This window comes from Nicotiana tomentosiformis, chromosome 4 (assembly GCF_000390325.3).
Source record: "Nicotiana tomentosiformis chromosome 4, ASM39032v3, whole genome shotgun sequence".
Lineage (NCBI taxonomy): Eukaryota > Viridiplantae > Streptophyta > Magnoliopsida > Solanales > Solanaceae > Nicotiana > Nicotiana tomentosiformis.
Window position 1 is genome coordinate 104877233 of NC_090815.1, and position 7275 is coordinate 104884507.

Consider the following 7275-nt stretch of genomic DNA (forward strand, 5'->3'; position numbering starts at 1 on the left):
ATATGTTGTGTTGTTGTGATGATAGCATATGTGAATTGTTGTGTGGTTGGGTTGTTGTTATGCGGAGTATAAGGGTGGCATTTCACCGTTGTTGTTATGCGGCGCATAAGGGTGGCATCTCACTGTTATTGAATGTACGGAGTGATACAGGTGGCTATTGTGTTATTGTCCGGGCGGAGCGAAAGGGTGGCTATTATATGGAGTAATACGGGTGGTTATAAGATAGATAATGGTGGCTAATGATAATGTCAGGGCGGAGTGATACGGGTGGCAATATCAGGGACGATGTGTGATGGTTTGGTGACATTGTGTTGGTGATTTTCGTGTGATGGTGTGTTTTTTCTTGTGTTTGTCATACACCTAACGTGACTTGCTTTGTTGTTCGATGAGCTATTCGATGTCTTTAATATTACTTGTTGACTTGGGCAACAGTAGCATACTCGCACAAGCATACACCGTAGCATGCTAGCTTAGGAGCATGAAACTTGACATTTATTGATTATGCCCATGTGTTCTTGTATTATCTGTTCCATGTTGATATTGAGCATGTGACCATGCTGGGCGGATTGTGATTGTGAGCCCGTGACCATGCCCAGCGTATTGTGATTGTGAGCATGTGATCATGCCGGGCGGATTGTGAATGTGAGCCTGAGATCGTGCCGGACGGATTGTGATTGTGAGCCTGTGACCATGCCGGGCGGATTGTGAATGTGAGCCTGTGATCATGCCGGACGGATTAGGATTTTGGCAAGTGAGTTGTCCGTGCGGTTGCGATGCGAGATGTGGGCACGAGGTGCCGTGAGTATATAATGGTGGGTTGAGACCCGTGACTTGTGACTATGAGATGAAGCATCACAGAGTGATTTCGTTGTGAAACTTGTGTTAGTTCGGCTTGACTAATTGATTGTCCTTTGTGTTCCTTATTTGGTTTTAATGATACTTCATGGTGTTCTTATTGCTTTATTGTTTATATCACTTGTTGGTTCTTGTTGTCATTTACTGATTTCCGCTTTCCATTATTAGTTTTATACTTCTATACTGTACAAGTTAATTTGTCTAGTAAGTGTCTTGACTTGTACCTCGTCACTACTCCACCGAGGTTAGTCTTGATACTTACTGGGTACCGACCGTAGTGTACTCATACTGTACTTTTGTACATTTTTGTGCAGATCCAGGTATTTCAGAGTCTGTTGATTGTTAGATAGCGGATCAGATATTTCTGTGGAGACTTCAAGGTATACCGACCGTCGCGTTCGCAGGCCTCGGAGTCGCCTTCGGATATTATTTTTGTACAGTTTATTTCTATTCTGGAATAATTGTACTTAGAGATTTTCTAGTGAACTCAGTATAGCTTATGACTTGTACTACCGGTTTTGGGGTCGTGACACCATGCCATTATTAATGGTTATTGTTATTGCTTTTCCATCAATTTTCTGGCTCTTATGATGCCGGTATTTTCTTTCTGGCTTCTGTTGCTGTTACTGATTTATTGTCTCTTTTCGTTTTCTTGAGCCGAAGGTATATCGGAAACAACCTCTTTACTCCTCCGGGGTAGGGGTAAGGTTTGTGTACATACTACCCCCAAGACCCCACTAGTGAAATTTTACTGGATTATTATTGTTGTTGTTGTACAAACAGGATATAGGAATGATAACCTCTCTTTGAGCCAGTCGTGAATGAACTATATGGATAACATGACATTGATCCACCATTTTTAGATTTTACTAGGACGAATTAACAATCTAGATATAAGCAGTCATGTCTCTTTAGCATCTACCTCAAAGACCAGTTGAAGTATGGAGGTAGAGACATAACAAACCAGTGAAACAAGGAATCATGGGCTTCAAACTATATTGCTCGGACTGGGGTACGAGTATCCGATTCGGGTGCGGATCTAGAGGCAAGATCCTTGATAATTTAAATTTTAAAATTTGGGGGTTGGATCTAGATATGGATACGGGCGCGGGGATTCGGCTAAAAATAATTCAAAATTCTAAAAATATATCTATAAAAATATCCTAAATTATGAGAAATATTATGTGAAAAGTTTATAGGTTGTGGAGTGCTGCCAATAATTCAATATTTTATTTTGGGAATTTCTCAAGTTGTACGCACTAGGCACTAGCAAGGAGCAACTAAAATTCAATCTTTCATTTTTTATTTTTCCTCATATTTGTCTATGGATTATGGTAAAAATACCCGATCTCGATTGACCACACCCAGTACGAATCCCACATCCGTACCGGTACTAGTGTCGTCTCGATACATATGCGACGACTAAAATTAAGAGTCCACGCAACATAGGCTTCAAAGTCGTTTAAATTTTATTGTGAAACACAACCTTTCTTCAAGACCGGTGACTAGGAATAAATCATTGCTTGCTCCATACACAGTCAAACTTCATGTTTTTTTAATCTAACAATTGATTCCATCCAACAAGAAGTTCCTATACAATGTGCTATTATGCAAAGTATATCTCGGGGGAGGGGGCACCAGAATATCTTTTCCAATGAAAATGTAAAGCCAAAGAGTGAATTAAAATCTTTTTCATAATATTGGTATTTGGATCAACTTGTGTGCATCTCAACTATTCCATCGAGTACCTGCTACCTCCAAACGGTACAAGTATTGGATGACTCTATCCACCAAGGTTTAGGCAGATGAGAATAAATTACCTTAAGGTTTTCTGTTTATGATGGATTAGAACCCTGGTCTCCAACATTTGTATCCACCTTATTGACCACTAGGCGACAATCTTTGGGTTAATTAAAAAATTTCTTTATCCAGTACGGTACGACAAAATAAAGATAACACATTATATCGATGTTTCTATTACCAAGGTGAAATTTTAAATTAAAGGATAGAGAGTAACATTCTTGAATACAACCTTGTTTGGTTTAGTTGAATGCCGAAATAGTACTGTCAGTATACTTTCGTTTGTTCATGGGAGAGTCTTCAACTATCTTCAAGAAGCGTATTTACATGCCTCTATGCCTAACAAGTTTCAAAATGGTTTTCTAAGAAATATTGCTATCAGTGTCCCAACACAACGCATCACCTTATTTAAAATGGATATACTCACCATGACATAACACATCACCAAATTTGACGTGTACATATATCTTAAAGACGCCACAGGTTATGAAAAGATATACTCCAAGAAAAATACTATCACGATCCGAAATTCTCACCCCCGGGACCGTGATGGCGCCTAACATTTCACTTGTTAGGCAGACCAATGTTAGCTATATTTATTAACCATTATTAACAATTCAAATCAAATAACAACAATAAAACTCAATAGTCTGAAATAAGGTGATAAACTAATAAACGACATAATCCAAATACAATTCCAGAAACTGGTGTCACAGATACATGAGCATCTAGAGTACTACAGATAATGGTCTGAATAAAATATAACTGTCTGAATCAAAATAAACAGCTAAGATGAAAAAGAAGGGGATTTCAGGGCTACGGACGCCGTGCAGCTATACCTCAAGTCTTCAATGATAGCTAGATCCGAGCAATCTCACTTAGCGCCGCTGGGACCAACTCCGGTATCTGCACAAGAAGTGCGGAGTGTAGTATGAGTACAACCGACCCCATGTACTTTGTAAATGCCGAGCCTAACCTCGACGAAGTAGTGACGAGGCTAAGGAGGGTCACTTACAATAACATGTATGCAATAATAATAATAGGAAAGACAAAAATAAAAGTAAAGCAGTTAACTCATAAAAACGAACTCGAAATCCAACTACCAGAGAGCCCAGAATAACAAATCTCATAAACTCATCTCAAAATACCGAGGCAAATCCATTAGTCACAAACAATTATAACATATACAATCCGTTGCGGTGCGCAACCCGATCCCACCATATCATCATCTGTCAATTTCACAATTCGTCCTTATTCCTCCATTTTAATTCATTACCTTTCAATTCCCGTTGCGGCATGCAACCCGCTCCCCAAGCAATTTCAATCAACAGTAGCAATTCAACAACCAAAATTTACAAGAATTTATACATCAAGAGAGTAAATGTACGAAGCAATAAAGAATCACAAAATAATCAAAGAATCTCTAACAACTCGAATGTCTCAACATTACCAACTCATCGGTATCTATCAATTAGACAACTCATACAAGTGTAACCACGTTATAGAAAGCAACAAACACTACAAAACTATAAAGCAAGTAAGACATATGACATTTTAGATATGCAAGTAAAGCAAGTAGCAAATAAGCATGGAGTCACTCCATGGAAGGGATGGACATTTTGATACAAGAATAACTAAATGACAAATAACAACTATGGCATAGAAGTCAATAAAGCATGTAGCAATTAAGGCGTGAAACAAGATATATTATGAAATAACGAAAACATGGAAGCAAATATCATAACGGCGTATATACACTCGTCACCTCGCATATACGCCGTTTCCCACATAATTCACATAACATGTAGTTCAAGGCTTCCTAATTCCCTCAAATCAAGGTTAGGCCCAACACTTTCCTCACTCCGTAACTCAAGCAATCAATCAACCACGACCTTGCCTTTTGAACAAACCTCTGAACCAATCAAATCAAGTAAATTATTGACCAAATGACTCAAAATAAACTTTAGAAACTACCCACAGACGAAATAGGTTCAATTTTGATCATTTTTTAAAAAGTTAACAAAAGTCAACCCCGGAGCCCATTTGGTCAAAACCCAAGGTTCGGACCAAAACCCGATTACCTATTCACCTCCGAGCCCGGTTATGTGATTAGTTTCGATATCTGACCTCAATTACAGGTCTAAATCTCAATTTTACAAAACTCTCAATTCTACCCAAATTCCTAATTTCTACCTTGGAAATCCTAAATTTAATGTCGAAATCTCATTAAATGTAATGGGTAATTGAAAAGAAATGGATTAAAGTCACTTACCAATGAATTTGGGAAGAAAAGTCTCTTGGAAAATCGCCTCTAGAGTGTTTAGGGTTGAGAAATGGTGTGAAATGAGCTAAGTCTCATTTTTCTCTCTTTTACCCAATTGCAAGTGTCACAATTGCGAAGTCATGTTAGCAATTGCGAACACCGCAAATGCGAGACAAGGATCGCAAATGCGAACCCTGTCACAGAAGAGCAAAAGTCGCAAATGGGACAAAAAGATTGCAATTGCGAAGACACCACCATCGCAAATGCGGTCAAGAACTTCGCAAGTGCGAAGCAGACTCAAGAGTACACTGAGTCGCAAATGCGACCTCTGATAGTTCGCAAATCTGAACATGTTCCTCGCAAATGCAACATTACCGAGTCCAGCCCATGCTCGCAAAATGCGAACTCTTGTTCGCAAAAGCGAGGCTCGCCAGGCCTCGCAAATGCGAGATCTGCAGCAGAACACCAGCAACAGAAGTGCACCAGCTATCTTCACATTAGCAAATCTCATCCGAAACACGTCTGAAACTCACCTGAGCCCCTCGGGCACCAAACCAAACATGCACACAAGTGTAATAATATCATACGAACTTGCTCGCGCAATCAAATAACCAAAATAACATCTAAATCAACAAATCAACCCTCAAAACAAATGAAATTTCAAAGTAAACTCAAGAACAACTAGAATCATATTTAAGTGTCCGAATCATGTCAAATCAATTCCGAATTGCACCAAATTTTGCAAACAAGTTTCAAATAGCGATACAGACCTATTTCAAGTTTCAACATCAAAATCCGAACCCATTAGCTAAGAAGTCAACTTACGGTCAAACTTAGTAAATTCTCAAACTTTCAAAATGCTAGTTTTCGGCAATATGAGTCAAATCATTTTAGGGACCTCCAATTTCGATTCTGGGCATACGCTTAAGTCTAAAATCACGATACGAACCTACCAAAATCGTCAAAATATCGATCCAAGGTCGTATTCACAAAATGTGACCGTGGTCAACTCAAGTTGTTTTTAAAGCCAAAAATCATATTTTCTTCAAATTTTCTCATAAAAGCTTTTCAAATTGTGACACGGACCACACACGCAAACCAAGAAATATCAAACAAAGCTAACGGAGATCTCGAAACACGGAATTAAGGGTTAATACTCAAAATGACCTATCGGGTTATCACAAATACAAAACAAAAATTCAAAGCCAAAGACAAGGTGATAGGCAAACATACATTTTGAGCTATTTTACTTGTTTACGGAGACCTGTAATCTCGTCATGTAGGTCCCCGTGCATGATAAATATGCAATTGTATTTCATCTGAACCGCGTACCACCCTCGTGTTCAATCCATCTCTGATCAATTAAAAAAAATAAAAAAAAACAACTCAATTTCTCAAAAATAAACCCAAAAAATGCAAAAGAGTGTATTTATGTTAATATTCTCCTAATTAGGTTATGCTTTTGGTAATTTTTTTTGTTAAAGAACACTTCTCTATCACAATTCAAATCGTTTAAGCAATTAGACCGTAATGAATTGTAGTTTTAGAAGATGATAATTTTTTTCTTATTTTGGTATATACCTGGATCTGTAGGAAGCAACACCGTAGAAATCACCGCCTCTATGAGAGCTAGAAGCCATTGAAAGAAAAACTGAAGGAACCTCGAAATCCTAGATGTAAGATGTAAGAAAAACTTGAAAGTATCAATAAAAAGGGATGGTGAATTTTAACACGTTGAATAATAGTTTTGTGCTGCCAAAGACCGTTCAGTATTTGTATTTTTTTTTTTGAAATAGAAGTAGAATTTGTGTTCGGTTTAGGAAGGTAGCTATGAGTCAGGGATAAGATGACGTCGTTGAAGTGTACATTCACTGTCCGATTACACAATCCAACAGTGGCACACCTCTAATCTAGCAGGTAATGGAGGCTGTGCAGGAGTCCGGAATCAAAATGTTGTTATTTTGGACTTAAAATACCAAAATAGGTGAAAGAATGATTGGGAATATTTTTATATATAGCGGATATAATTCATATGCTATAGCCACCCGTTAAAGTACACCGCATGAATTACATTTTGGAAAGGCGGTCAAACTCTTGGTATAGCGCATATATTAGATACGCTATACTTAAATTTGAAAAGACAGTCACGTATAACGCATCTAATGCATGCGCTATACCCATTTAAAAAATGGCAAAGGGCCAAATATACCTATGTACTTTCGAAAATGGTTTAAGAATACCCCTCGTTATATTATTGGGTTATCTATACCCCTACAGTCATACTTTAGGTTCAAATATACCCCTCATTTAAACGGAGGGATACATGTCATCGTCATGTTGGCCAATTCTAAATATCT

At 38.1% G+C, this 7275-nt stretch overlaps 1 long non-coding RNA gene across 1 annotated transcript; it reads right to left on the reverse strand.

Annotated features, from left to right (window-relative positions):
• Nucleotides 1-3301: 3301 nt before the first annotated feature.
• Nucleotides 3302-6904, reverse strand: LOC104107868 (uncharacterized). Its single transcript, XR_688889.4, has 3 exons — nt 6500-6904; nt 6152-6272; nt 3302-3561 (listed from the first exon to the last, which is right to left on the reverse strand). It is a non-coding gene; the product is annotated as an uncharacterized lncRNA (long non-coding RNA).
• Between the last annotated feature and the right edge of the window lie 371 nt (nt 6905-7275).